Raw genomic sequence first — 16,609 nt, 5'->3', positions numbered from 1 at the left:
CATCATCAGTGAACAAGATAATTCGACGGCCACAGCACTGCGAAGGTGGCTGTACTAAGTACCCTGTTGTTAATTGTGTGTATCTGGAAGCGTAATGTATATATTCGCTGTCAATCTAGAATTTCCATAAGACTTCCACCATCATTCAACAAATTAATCCAACAGCTACACTTTTCTGCCGGTGGATGTCCTAAGTACAGTGCTGTCAACTACAAATATGTCTAGCAATAACCGTGCTGTACCTAGGTTATTCTAGTCTTACTTTAGAGTCTACATCATCAGTGAATGTATTAAAACATTGGCCACCTTACCATTGCGATGGTTGTGCTCAGTACTGTGTTGTCAATAGTTAATATGGCGAGGGGTAATGGATAAGCATTTTGTCACACTAGAATTGCTACAGAACCGTATCACCATTGCCCAGATAAATCTAGCGACCACACGGCTTTGTTGGTGGATGTACATAGCTACGTACTCTCAATTGTAAATATCGCTAGCCATGACAGTAGATTTCACGGACTATCCTAGAATTGCTCTAGAACCTGCATTACCGGTGAACAAAGTTATTCAACGGCTACATTACTGTGACTATGGCCTTCATCAGTGTTGTGTTGTTAATTGTTGATATCTCGAGAGACTATGGATCTGCATTTCCCACTCTTCGAAATGCTGTGCATTATGCAACTTACGTAACGTCCAGTCAGTTGTGAATGTCATTAGCCGTAACCGTACTATACATAGCTTATTCTGGAATTGCTTTAAAATTTGCATGAGCACTGAACAAAGTATTCCAAAGGCTACATTACTGAGATGATGACAGTTCTCAGTACTGCGTCTTCAATTGATAATACAGCCAGCGATGATGGATCTGTACCTTGTCATTCTAGAACTGTTTTGGCATACAATCCTACTTTGAAATGCCCTACACAACGAATACAGTGCACTGTTGGTAGATGTACGGTGCGTCGTACAGCCAGTCCTACATACCACGGGACGTAACGGTACTATACACTGATAATTCTACAATTCCTTTGAACCTGCGTTGTCACTGAGGAAAGTAATTCAGCGGCTACAATATTGTGATGACAGCTGTACACATTTCTGTGTCGTCAATTGTCAATATGTCGAATTTCAGTGGATCTCTATTTTGCCATTCTAGAACTGTTACAGTGTCCTAATCATGACACAACAGATTAATCCCACGGCTACATTAATGTATTGGTGGATGTAGTTAGAACCGTCCTGACAATTTTAAGTGTTTCAAGCCTTAAACGTACTATATGTTGATTATTCCAGAGTTGCATTGAAATTTATATACCAGCGAACAAAGAGATTCAGCGGCAACGAAGATGTGGTGATGGCTGCTCGCAGTACTTTGTTGTCAATTGTTAGTACCTAGAGGTATAGTGGATCTGCCTTTTGTCATTCGAGAGTAGCCATGAAGTCTAAGTCATCACTAAACGAATTAATACAGCGGCTGCAGTGCTCTGCAGATGAATGTCCTAAGTACGGTGCTGTCAGTTGGACATACCTGTAGCCATGAACATACTATACTTTTATGATTCCAGATTTGTTTTGGAACTGCCATTACCAATGAACAACGTTATTCAACTATTACGTAGCGTGATGACTGCTGTACTCGGTACTGTGTAGTCAATTGTTAATGTCTCGAGGGATAGTGGATCTGCACTTTGTTTTCTTGAACTGCCCTTGAACATACAACGTCAGTGACATATCTAGACCAGCGGCAACAGTACTCCATTGGTAGGCGTACTAATTACCGTACTTTGAATTCTGAACGTCACTAGCCATAATCGTAGAATACATATTCTATCCCAGAGGAATATAGATGATCATGGAAGAAAGTAGTCCAACGTCTACATTAGAGTGATGATCGCTGTAACCAGTACTGTGATGTCAATTGTTAATAACTAGGGAGATAATGGATCTGTCTTTTGCCATTCTATAATAGCTATAAATCTAAATCCTCACAGAACGGAATAGCACGGCAGCTGCAGTGCTCTCGTCGTAGATGTACTAAATGCAGCATTGTCAATTGTAGATATCAACAGCCATACCCGCATTATACAATGGTGACGCTAGAATCACATTCGAATTTATATCATCAGTGTACAGAGCAGTCCAGCGGCTACAATACTGTAATGATGGCTGTACTCAGTACACACAGTACAACAGTGTTGACAATTATAGATATCTAGAGGCTCAATCAATCTCGCGTTGTTATTCTAGAGCAGGAACAAGATGAGGATCATCTTTAAGAAGATTAATACAGCTGCCTTAGTGCTTTGCTGATAGATGTACGAAGTACCGTACCGTCACTTGTAAATACCGCTAGACATAACCGTACTAAACGCTGATTATTCCAGAATTATTCAACCGTTATTCAACCGTTACCATACTGAGACGATGGCTGTACGAAGGACTGTGTTGTCAATTGTTAGTGTAGCGAGGGTTAGTGTATCTGCACTTCTCGCACGAAGATTGCTGTCGAATATACAATTTCAGTCACAAAATTAATCCAAGGGCATCAGTGCCACATTGATAAATGACTAATGACCGAACCGCGAATTCCAAACACCACTAGATATAACCGTAGTGTGCATATTCTGTTCCAGAATTAATTAGGAATTTACATCATCTGTGAATAAAGTATTCGAACGTCTACATTAGTGTGATGGTGGCTGTAATCAGCAGGGTGTTGTCAATGGTTAATGTGTTGAGTGTCGGTGGATCTGTATTATGTCATACTAGAACTGTTTTACAACGTAAATAATAATTGAAAATAATTTTCCATTTGACACTGTGATATATTTGCGGATGACAAGCGTACCGAACGGTCGAAACTGTTGTATACAATGTTTTATCCAGAATTTTTTTGGAATATGCATCATCAGTGAACAAGGTAGTCCAACGGCTACACTACTGTGCAGATGGCTGTACTCAGTACTATGTTGCCATTTAATAATATTTCGAGAGATAATGTGTCTGCCTTTCTTCTATCTAGGATACCTATAAAATCTAAATCATCATTGAACAGACTTGTACGGCGGCTGCAGTGCTCTTCTGGTAGATGTACTATATACCGCACTGTCAATTGGAAATATCTCATGCCACAACCGAAATATATTTTAATTATTCCAGAATCGCTTTCGAACTTACACCATCAGTGGACATAGTAGTTCAACGTCTACACTTCAGTGATGATGGCCGCTCACAGCACTTTGCTGTTAATTGTAAATATCCCGAGTGTCAATGGATCTCCCTTGTCATTCTAGAGCAGCCTTAAGGTCCAAATCATAATTGAACAGATTGACCGAACGGCAACTCTGCTGTATTGGTGGTTGTAATATGTACCGTACAATCAACTGGAAATATCACAAGCCTTAACCGTAATATACGTTGACAATTCCAGAATTGCTGTGGAACTTACATCAACAGTGAACGTAGTTATTGAACGGCAGCAGTACCGTAATGAAGGCAGTACTCAGTACTGCGTTGTCAATTGTTAATATATCGAGGGACAATGTATCTGCTTATCTTGCTCTAGAATTGCTGTGGAACGTACACCATCACAGAACAAATTAGAACAACGACAACAGCGATCTGTCGGTAGACGTAGCGAATGCCGTACTGTAAATTACAAGTATCACTAGGGATACCCGCATTATGCGCAAGCTGTTCTAGAATCACATTCGGATTTACATTGTCATTGAACATAGCAGTCCAACGGCTACATTACACTGATGACGGGTATACTCTGCACAGTGATGTAAATTGCTAATATCTCGAGGACCAGTGGACCGGTATGTTTCTATTCTAGAACTGTTATAGAATTTAAATCATCATTAAACAGAGCAATCTGACGTCTATTCTGCTGTACTTGTGGTTGTAATAAGTACCGCACTCTCAGTCGCTAGCAATCCAAGCCATATACGTAATATACATTGAAAATTCCAGAAATGCTTTGGAACTTACGTCAAAAGTGAACGTAGTCATTGAACGGCAACAACGCTGCGCTGATGGCCATACTCAGCGCTGTGTTGTCACTTGCAAATATCCCGAGGGATAATGGATCTACGTTTCCCGTTCTACAATTGCTGCGGTATGTACATCATCAGTGAACAGATCTTTATAGCGGCAAGATACATCTGCTAGAAGATGTGCTAAATGTCGTACTGTCTGTTGAAAATATCACTGGACATAGCTCCATAATACATTCGTTGCTCTAGAATCAGCAACGAATTTATCTTATCAGTGAACAAAGTAGTCCAGCGCCTACATTACTTTCATGATGGCTGTACGCAGTACTCTTTTGTCACGTACTCAATGCCACGAGGGGCAGTTTTTATTTATTTGTTTATTCTAGAAATGATATAGGATTTAAATCATCACTGAACGGATTAAACAACCGGCTATAGTGCTATAATCGCGTATGTAAGGAGTAGCGTACTGCCGATTAGAAATTCTTCAAGCAATAACCGTAATATACATTGATAACTCTAGAATTGCTTTGGAACATACACCCTCAATAAACAAAGACATTCGACGGCTACAGTACAGTGACGGTGCCTGTACTCAATACAGTGCTGTCATTTGTTAATATCTCGAGGGACAGTAGATAAGCGTATCCCGCTCTAGAATTGCTGTGGTATATATATCATCAGAGAATGGATTAACACAGCGGCAAGGGCGATCTGCTGTAAGATGTACTAAATGACTTACTGTTATCTGTAAATATCACTTGCTGTAATCGCATTATACATATGTTATCCTAGATTCGCCATCGAATTTGCCTTATCAGCGAACAGAGTATTCCAGCTGCACGGTAACCTGTTGGCTTGTGTACTCAGCACTGTTTTGTATACTGCGAATATCTCAAGGGTCAGTGGATCTATATTTTGTCATTTAAGAACACTTATAGAATATAGATCATCGTTCAAAAGAATGATCCAACGGCTACTCCGCTATATTGGTGGATGTAGTAAACACTGTACTATCAACTGGAAGTCTTTCAAGCCATAACCGTAATATACGTTGGTTATTCTAGAGTTCCATTGGAACTTACATCAACAGTGAGCATAGTCATTGATCTGCAGCAATACCGTTATAGTATCAGTACTCTGTACTGTGTTGTCACTTCTTAATGTTTCGGTGGTTAGTGGACCGCATTTTAAATACTTCAATTGCTGCAGAGGGTATATCATCATTGAAGAGATCAGTGCAACTGCAATAGTGTTATGTTAACAGACGTACTTATCGCCGCATCTTCAGTTGTAGATATCACTATCCAGAACTGTACTATACGTAGATTATTCTAGAATTACTTTAGAATTTCCGCCGTCAGTGGACAAGGTAATACATCGCCTACACTATTGTGATGAGGACTGTACACAGTACTTTTCCGTCAATTATTAGTAACTCGAGGAATTGTGGACCTGTATTTTGTCATTCTAGAAATATTACGCAACTAATATCATCATTGAACTGTTTAATCCGACGGCTAGAGTGCCATATTGGTAGATGTAACAAGTACCGCTCTGTCAATTTGAAATATCTGAAGTCATGACCCTAACTCATACTGAATATTCCAGAAATGCATTCGAGTTTACACCACTAGTGAACAATGTTGTTCAACGGCTACATAACTATGATGGTGTCTGTATTAAGTAATATGTTGTTATTTGTCAATTTATCGGGGATAATGGACCAGCATTTCTCGTTCTAGTATTCCTGTGATGAAAGCATCGTCCGTAAACAATCAAATAGGACGGCAACCGTAATCTGTTTGAAGGCGTACCAAACGCTGTACTGTCGATTGTAAGTATCACTAACAGTAACCGCAGAATACATTTGTTATTCTAGAATCACCTTGTCATTTACATTATCAGCGAACAAAGTAGTCCTACGGTTGCACTAATATAATGGCGGGTGTACTCAGTACTGTGTTGTCCATTGATAATATGCCGAGAGTCAGTGGATCTGCATATTGTCGTTCTAGAATTGATATAGTATTGAAATCATCAGTGGCCAGATTAATCCAACGGCCGCAGTGCTATACAGGCGGATGTAACTGGTACCGTTCTATCAATTAGAAGTACCTCAAGCCATAACCGTAATGTACATTCATCACTGCATAATCGCATTGGAATAGACATCGCCAGTGAACATAGTTATTCAACGGCTACAATACAGTGATTATGTTTGTACGAAATAATATGTTGTCATTTGTATTTTAGCGAGGGATAATGGATCTGCGTTTCTCGTTCTAGAATTGCTGTGGTATATACATCATCTGTGAAAGGACAACTATAATGGCAACAGTGACCTGTTGGAAGATGTACTAGATGCCGTACTGTCAACAGTAGACATCACTAGCCATAACCGCACTATATATAGTTTATTCAAGAATCAAGTTCGAATTTACATCAGCAGGGGGTAAAGTAGTCCAACGGCTACATTGCTGTGACTTTGACTGAAATCGGTACTCTGTTGCCTATTGTTAACGTCTCGAGGGACCGTGGTTCTGTCTTTTGTCGTTCTATAATTGTTACAGAATTTAGATCATCGCTGAACAGAATAATCCAAATGCTGCTGTGCAATATTGGTGGATGTAATAGGTAACGTACTGTCAATTGGAAATATCTCAAACCATAACCGTAAAATAAAGTGACTATTCTGGAATTGCCTTCGTTATTTCATAATTAGTGAACAAAGTTCTTCAACGGCTACTGTACTGTGTAGGTGGCTGTCCTCAGTGCTGTGTTGCCAATTGTTAATTTTTCGAGGGATAATGGACCTTCATATAACCTTCAAAAGTTGCTATAGGATGTACACCATCAGTGACCAATTCAAACCAACGGTAACAGTGCTTTATTCGTAGATTTAGTAATTACTGTTGTGTGATTTGTAAATATCACTGGTCACGACCGCACTGTATCTAGGTTGCTCAAGAATTATTTTTTGGAGTATCCATCATCAGTGGACAAAGTTGTCCAACTTCTACGTTAGTGAGAGAATAGTTCTATTGAGTACTGTGTCGTCAATTGTTAATATCACGGGGGTCTCCGGCTCTGTATTTTGTCATTATAGTATTTAAATCTTCAATGAACAGATTAATCGAATGGATACAGCGCTATACTTAAGGATGTAATATGTACCTTACTGTCAATCGGAAATATCTGTAGCCATGAGAGCAATATACGTTGATTATTCTAGAATAGTCTGGAACTGGCATTATCAGTGAAGAAAGTTATTCAGCCGTTACACTACGGTGACGATGGCGGTACTCAGTACTGTGCTGTCAATATTTGATATCTCCGGGGATAATGGATCTGCATTCTTCGTTTTAGAATTGCCGTGGAGTTTACATCACCAGTGAACAGATTAATACAGCGGCAAGACTTTTCTGACGGTCGATGTGCTATGCATAGTGCCGTCATGTCTAACTGCCACTAGCTTTGACTGTACTATTCGAATGTTGTTCTAGAAATACTCTTGGAATTTACATCATCACTGAACAGACTAATCCAACGGCGTCAGGGTTCTGTTGGAAGATGTAGTAAATGCCGTAATGACAATTGTAAATGTTACCAGCCATAACCGTAATTTACATAGTCAATTCTATAGTCACTGTTAATAAATGAGGTCCGCAACCACAAAATATTCACACTACCTCTAATAGCATTTATTACTAGTATTATTAGGATGAGATTCCCTCATCTACAACTCTCTATTTCATCAATAAATTCTGATCTATTAGCACATTAATACGACGCTGCATCTTCTATTTACTTCCGCGCTTCCGTCCGCAGCGAGCATGGGTTACCTAAAGCGCGCCTCGCGGAAGATTTTCCTACTGCTCCAGCATAGCGGGAATCTCACACTATACACACACATTTACGTAGCGGTGGTCAATGTTGAACATATTTCGACACACCACTTTAATTTTGACTTTCTTATCTTTACACCGATATAAAGATTCTTTAACTAGTAATTTTTGGATCTTAACTTAACCTCGTAACTGATCTAAATTTTTCATACTTATCCCTTCCTAATGCATTGGTCAAAATATCGGATAAGATGTTTTCTGAATCAATACTTACAATGTCTATTTCCTGATGTTCATAGCATTCATGTACGAAATGATAATGTTCTTCATTATATTTCGAGTTTTTCGTTAAATTTCCATATTTCGATATTGTGGATGCACCTGAATTATCTTCATTAATTTTTATTGACTTTTCAATCTTTACATCAAAATCTTTTAGCAGTTTCTGTAAAAATTTTATCTCGTTAGCTGCTTCTGAAAGCATTACATATTCAGCAGCTGCGGATGATTTTGTTACACGGTTTTTTTCCCAACTTCCAAAATATGACATATTCAAATGTCCTTAATATGTAACCTGTAGCAGATTTTCCATCTGCTTTACATCCAGCTCAATCAGCATCGACCAAGCAATCCATTATCACAGCATTTAAACTTCTTTTGTATGTTAATTTTCTTTCTCGTGTGAGATCAAGATAATTCAAAACTCTTAAAGCATATTTAAATTGAGATACATCGTAACAACTTTGGAATCGACTTAAATAGTTTACACTATTGCAACTGTCTATTCGTGTTCCAATAGCGGCATACAATAATGCTCCAATGACATTTCATTATTTCATTTCAATTGATGGCGATTGTCATGATTCCTGGTTCAAATCTTGCTCCATCGGTGTACTACGTAATTTACTGTCCTCAATATTGTATCTCTCTGCCAACGTCTCAATGTAATGTTTCTGATCGAGCTTCATGACACCTTTCTTAAAATCGTAATCCATGTTTATTCCCACATAAGTTCTCACTTCACCTGGATCTTCCATTACTAATATTTTGACAGTTTAGCATTGATTTCATTAAGTATATCTTCGTTTCCTGCACGACTTAGTAAATCGTCTAGGAACAAAGTTAAATATATTCGTTCACTCTTCTCAATTTATATATATAAACAATAATCATTCTCACTCCTACGAAATCCTTATTTTATGATATATTCCTCAAAGCATTCATACCAAGTTCTATGGCTTTCACGTTATGCATCCAACAATTTTCTCAATTTGTATACTTTTCCACTCGTATCATCATAACATACTGGTTGCTTAACAAACACTTCAGATGTTACATTTCCATTAGGGAATGCGGTTTGCACCTCCATTTGTATTATTGTTAACCCATAATTACTACAGTATGCTAATAACAATTTTATTGTCTGTATTTTTGCCACTCCTCCAGGGCCTGATCTTGTTGAAAGCCGCGTACAACCAGCCTTGCTTTTTTCCATCTTCAGCCCTATTTGTAAAAACCCATTTTAAATAAGGTTTCATGTTTTCCTGCTGGTCCACCAGTTACCAAATTTCATCCTTCCTATGCTATATATCTCGCGTTTCATTGGCTCATTCGATAGATCGAATTCAATTTAACGCTTCGTCATAGATCTTTGGGTATCTGCACTTAAAAAGCTTACATGTATACAGTACGATTTAGAGTCATATCTCTCAGGTCTTTCTGCTTAACGTACGGATCTTCTCAGTTCTAACTCAGTTTCGCCATGTATCTCGTCTTCCTCTTTATTTTTGCCAATAACCTTTTCATGCTCCTTGTTTTTTATCACACTTTAATGAAGCTCTTCAGATTCAGTTCTTTCACCCATATTCTCTACCGATTCACCATCAGAATCATCTTCTCTGTATAGAAACTACAGCTTTATTATTAATTAACACTATATAACCAGTATCACCGTATCCTACCAATATATCAACATCAGCTTTTCTATACCACATGGAGGTTTCTTTAATCTTTGGTGACCTTGTAGAAACTTTACACCCATGCAATTTGAAATTTTCAATATTCGGCTTTCTTTTAAAAAATACTTCGATAGGAGTCTTCATTTCCACGGTATTTGCTAAAAACCTATTTCTCTGGTATGCATCAGCTTTTACTATTTCAGGCCTATATCCATAATTTATTCTTGAATCTGCGAGTAAGCACCTAGCAGGGTTCATTATAGTTCTACCATAACGCCCAGCTGTTCCGCTCAGCTCATGCACATAAGGTGGACAAGGCTATAAGAGGATTCCCTTTTCCCGAATTAATTTACGCATTACGTTATTAATATATTCCTTTCATTGCCAAACCTTAGTCTATTTATCTTTGAGCTAGTTAAATTTTCTACGTTATTTATATAGTCTTTAAAGCCATGGTAAACTTCGTTTCTTGATTTCATTGTATAAATTTCAGTACATTTACTAAAATCATCAATGAAGGGTAAGAAATCCTTTGAACCATCATATCCGGCTGTATGATGAAGCGCGTTTAATTCTGTCTGTACTAACCCAAGAATTTTACACGATATAATTCTATCGTTTCGAAATGGCAAATTGTGCGTTTTGTTTTGAATGCACGTCCCACACATTAGAAAAATATGCTCCAAACTTTCTGGCAGCCTTTCAACAAATCTTTCCGGCACGTCAAATATAAGTAATTAAAATTTGCATAACATAAGGTTCGGTGAAACATTTCTTTCTGTCTCATCTTTACAACGCTACCAGCATAAGTTTGATTTCTTCCTATAGAGCTATCAATTTTGTATATACCATATTCTTTAGGAGCAATTCTAATTAATTTCCCATACATACCATAGATTTTTCGAGTATAACTTATGGATACAATTTTACTCTCTTCTTTTATGCTCTCATAAGAAAGTAAATCCTTAACCATTTCTCCTATGCAAAATACATTGGATACTGTTATTTTGATCGTCTGTCTATGAACTTCAAGAGAAGTTACAATTTTAGCTACTTTTGTCCATTTTAGTATTCGACCACCTCCAGTCTTAAGATTTATAGGGTCTTTTAGGGCAACATTTTCAGAAAAATAGGAATCATCATTCACAATATGATCCGACCATCCACCATACAATACCCAATACCTTTTTTATATCTCACAACTACTCGCATTCTTATCACTCAAACATTCATTCTCATTCTCTTGTCGTGGCACTTTAGTCATAAAGAATCCTGTTCCTTGAACGTAGTTTCTGCCGTTGTATGATGACCTCGCATCGTGTTGTCCCATTTCGTCATGGTGCAGCTGCCAACACCAGCAATGGCCTCTCTGGTTCCTGCTACGTCCACGTTGATTATATCGTCGACCTCCACGGTCTCGAAATCCTTGATTAGCAGATTGTTTTTGCCAGCGCTGTCTGCCACCTCCTGAGAATCACTACTGCTACTTGGTCTACTCGTATTTTGACAATCTCGTGCTATATGTCCATATTTCCCATGTTCGTGGAACTTCGTAATTTTCTTGCCGACATTAAATGAACTTGAAATATTTTTGCCATTTTCTGTCTGTCCTTGGGTTTCCCACACGGTAATTTTGCTCTTCAAAGACTCACAAGCGCGATCCTTTGCATTCATTGTGTCTATCAAATCACAAACGTAGCACTGTGATCCTGGTAGCGTTGTTAACATATAATGTAATTTTTCACTCTTCTTAACTTCAGCACCTGCACTCTTCTGTTCATTAGCAGTTTTCTCGAAGTTCAAAAAGAATGGTTCTGAATCGTTGTAATCTTTCAATCTCATTCGATGTAATTTATTTCTGGTACATATATGTAATACTGCAGATTTTTGTAGATACATTTCATCAAATTTGTCTGAGATTTCTTTCGTCGCATTCAATTCACTTACAAACACCGGTTGCTCATTCGATATGCTAGAGTATATACAAGTCGTCACCTTTATAATTAAGATATTCCAGTTAGTTTCATTCTCTATTGATAACCTTTACGTGATGCCGGTTCGTAACACCTTCACCATTTCGGACACAGAGAAATTCGCCTTTTCCATATTTTATGATCACTCCGGTCAAAAATTGGAAACTTTGCAGCATAATCTACCGACCTTTTTCTGTTTATTTCTTTCTTGTTACTTACCTTTTTTTATTCTTCCTTTTCTCCATTCCTTTCGGTAGCGTTATATCTCTATTTACCTCCAGTCTGTATTCTTCTGAACATGTTTCGCTGTATATGGCACAATATCACATATGGCTTATAACATTATTCACCGAGCACGTGTTGAAATCGGCGGACTGCGGCCATGTTAATAAATAAATTGCGTAAGCACAAAATATTCATACCTCCTTTAATAGCATATGTTATTAGTATTATTAGAATGAGATCCACTTAACTACAACACTCGATGTCATGAATAACTTCTGATGCATGAACACATTAATACGACGCTACATCTTCTCCTTATTTCCCTTCTTCCGGCCACAGGCAAGCATGAGTGACGGAAAGCACGCTTCGTGGAAGCTTTTCCTACTGCGCAAGCTTAGCAGGCATCTCACACTATACACACCAATTGACGAAGCTGTGGTCAAAGTTGTACGTATTTCAACAGTCACATTCGTATTTCTTCATCAGTGAACAAAGTATTCTAACGGCAACAATACTGCGGTAATGACAGTACTCACTACTATGCTGTCAATTGTTAATTACTTCAGGAACGAGGGATCTTTTGTCATCCTAGAATAGATACGTAATCGAAATCATCATTGAACAGATTAATGCAGCAGCTGCAGATCTCTGCTGGCTGATGTACCACGTACCGTGAAGTCAGATTGTAATACCTGTAGCCATAACCGTACAATACATTGATTATTCTGGCATTGCTTTCAAACTGATATCATCAGTGAACAACGCTATACAATCTTTACCACAACGAGAAGATAGCTGTACTCAGTACTGTGTTGTCAGATGATAATATCTCGAGGGATAATGGATATGCATTCCTCGTACTAGAATTGTTGTAGTATATACATCATCAGTGTACAGAATAATCCAACGGCCACAGTGCCCAACTTTTAGATGCTATACATGCCGTACTTCATCTCTAAATAGCACAAGCTGTAGCCGCTACAAACGTAGGTCATTCTAGAATCAGCTTCGAATGTTCATCATCAGTGAACAAGGCAGACGAATGGCTACGTTGCTGTGATGATGGCCGTATTCTACTCTTTGTTAGCAATTGCTGATATCTCGAGGGATAATAGATCTGTATCTCGTCATTCATGAATTGTCATTCAATATAAACTACCACTGAACAGAATAATCCAACGGCAACTGTACTCTATGTGCAGGCGTGCGAAGTTCTGTACAGTCAAATGTAAATACCTTTAGCCATAGCAGTACCATACACTGATTATTCTAGAATTGCTTTGGAATGGTCGCTTTCAGTGAACAAATGTATACAACACTTACAATATTGCGATATGGCAGTACTCAGTACTTTCTTCAATGGTAAACATTTGGATGCATAATGTATCTGCATTTCTGGTTCTAGAATTGCTGAGGGGTATATGTCGTCATTGAACCTATTAGTCCAATGGCAACAGCCCTATGCCGGTAGGTGTACTTATTACCATACTGTGAGTTATAACCATCAACGGCGATATCCGTGTTATGCATAGGTTATTCTGGAAATACCGAGGCATACACATCATCAGTGTGAAATGCCATCCAGAGACTAAATTACTGTGATGAAGGCTATAATCTGTGCTGCGTTGTCATCTGATGATACATCGAGGGATCGTGTACCTGCGTTTTAACATTCGTAAACTGTTATAGAATTTATATCACCATTGAACAGAGTAATCCATCAGCAACGTGCTCCGTCGGTAGATGTACGAAGTACCGTAATTTCAACTGGAAGTATATCAATCCGGACCGTAATATACAATGATTATTCTGGAATTGCTTTCGAATTTACATCACCAGCGAACGAAGTATTCCAACGGCTACATCATTGTGATGATGAATGTCCTGATTACCGTGTCGTCAATTGTTAATACCTCTGGGTCGTGTGTATTTGCATTTAGTCATTGTAGCAATGTCATAGACTTTAAATCATCATTGGACATGCTTGTCCAGCGGCTATAGTGCTGTATCTGTGGATGCACGAAGTATCGCGCTGTCAGTTGCCTCTAGCCAGAACAGTATTTGCTTTGGAACAGATATTATCTGTGAACAAATTTATGCATCCATCAGAATACTGTGAAGATGGATGTAATCAGTACTGTGTCTTCAGTAGTAATTATCTCGACGGATAATCGTTTGCGTTCATTAGTTCACTGGCGACTTAAATTCCATAGCAATTCTGTATTGATGAAAGTAGGTTCCGAGGAATTAACCGTAGACAATACAGTAATGATTTCAGTCATCAAAGCAGAACGGCAGCCTCTGCACCAACCTACTCTCAGATGATATAAGTAATATTGCTACTGCAGAATTATCACGGGATATATGAATTACAGCTAAGAAGATTGGCAGTTGAGAATAAAACACTGAGTATAGCAATCTGAACAGGCACATCCACGCGAAGGTCCATTGGATTAGTCTGCCCAATGAGCACCTTACTTCTACGCCAATTCTAGATTGATTATGGGATAGATTAATTGGAGCGAGAAATATAGACAGTTGACAATATAGTACCGAGTGCAGTAATCAAGAAGATACTATAGGTTTTGGATCAATCTACACAAACAATTTCACCCTTTCTGTATGGAGTTTGCCGCAGTTGTGCTCCTGTGGTACACGGAAACATTCCACATGGGTGGCTGCACTGTACGGCACCTTCAGCTGCGGAAGCGCGATAGCCTAAGCTAATCCTCGGCCGAAAGACGATTTTGACATAATCTTATCCCGCGGATGAGTCGGAAAAGCAAACAAAACAGGCCTGACGCTTAACTTTTTAAAATCACATTCATTTGTTCGCAGTATATTAATTAAAGCAAGTGGTATTGATATAAATAATTTGTTCCATTATCACAAACATAGTACAAATAATAAAATTATTAGTATAAAGCAATAGATGACAAAACTAACAGTGTAACTTGGTGTGACATTTCACATTCAGATGTACAGTCTGTCCTAAACAAAGGTATGATAGGTACAACGGAAACGTCATTTCACGGATTGAAATATATAACGGAACAATTAGAACAGCTGGAATTTTAACCAGGGGATGGTACAGTTATGCGTACTATGGAGAATATTCATATCCACATAGCCAGCCATAATTGCCGACTTTAGGCTTTGCGTCGACGACAACCAGAGTTTGTTCTGTGGACGCCGCCGATAGGTGACGGTAGGACCCACAGGGCTTTCCGTGCGTACCGCCAACAGCCGGCGGTAGCAAACGGACAACGTTCCATGGCCGCCGCCAACAGCCGGCAGCAATACACACGGACGGTTCGGTGGACGCAGCCCTATAGCGGCGCTAGTACCGACAGGTTTAAATTCAGTAGCAATACTAGAATGAAAATAGAAATATTAATTATCGCTCGAGATATTAAGCTATGACCATACTGCACTGTGTGCATCAATTAACGGAGTATAGTATCCTTTGAATATACATATGCATTGATGATTTACATTTTGTGGCAATACTAGAATGACAAAAGGGGTATCAATTATCTCTCGAGATAGAAAGCATTAACTATACACTAGACAGTGCATCCATCACCATGGTGAATGTGGCCGTTGTTTCATCTTTATTTGCAAATGACGTATATTCAACAGCCATTCTGGAATAATCGATGTATAGCTCAGTTACTGCTAGAGATATTTACTGCTTACAGTAGAGTACCATGTACATCGACCAATAGAGCACGGCAGCCTTTGCATTCATCCGTTCACTGATGACTTAAATGCGACAGGATTTCTACAGTAATCGAATTCAATGTCAGCTGTATAAGGAGATACAGACTACTGAAGAAACAGAACCGGGTATATCCACCATCGTATTACTACAGCGACTGTATCGAACAATTCTATAATAATCTGGGTTATATTGATGTATTAGAATGATCGCAGAATATCTTGATTAACGCGCAGGATATTTACAATTGAAGATGAATTACTGAGTGTAGCCATATGCAAAACGGTATAACCGCCTTATTAATCAATTGGCTGTTCACCTAAATCCTTCAGCAATTGAAGAATGGTCAGTGGAGAGAGAAATTGTCCCGGGAAGTATTGACATATGTCAGTACAGTACTGAGTACAGTAAGTAAGGGAGCACTGTACCCGTTTGATTAACCTGTTCACTGATGGTTTATATTCCATAGCAGTTCTGGAATGACAAAAGAGATTTCCATTACCTCTCGAGACGCTATCAAGTTGCAAAACTGTACTGAATACAGGCAACATCACAGTTTTGTAGCCGTTGAAATAATCTGTTCACGGAAGATTTAATTTCCACAGCAATTCTAGCATAATGAACACAATGATGAGTTATGGCTAGGGATATATACAATTGGCAGTACGGTGCTTTTTACATCCACCAACAGTGCTCTGTAGCCATTGCATTGATCTGTACATTGGCTTAATCCGTATAGCAATTGTTGGAGGGTCAATGGATGGAACAAATATCTGTACTGCTGTTGGCGAACAACAATGGATTTCTGAGTCTAACGATCTACAAAGCAATATGGCCATTGAACTAATCTTCCCGCTGATCACCTAAGTTCTTTAGAGAGCTT

Source organism: Eufriesea mexicana, unplaced genomic scaffold (assembly GCF_001483705.2).
Source record: "Eufriesea mexicana isolate 0111107269 unplaced genomic scaffold, ASM148370v2 scaffold14846, whole genome shotgun sequence".
Lineage (NCBI taxonomy): Eukaryota > Metazoa > Arthropoda > Insecta > Hymenoptera > Apidae > Eufriesea > Eufriesea mexicana.
The sequence above is the reverse complement of the archived record's forward strand: the minus strand, read 5'-3'. Positions refer to the sequence as shown.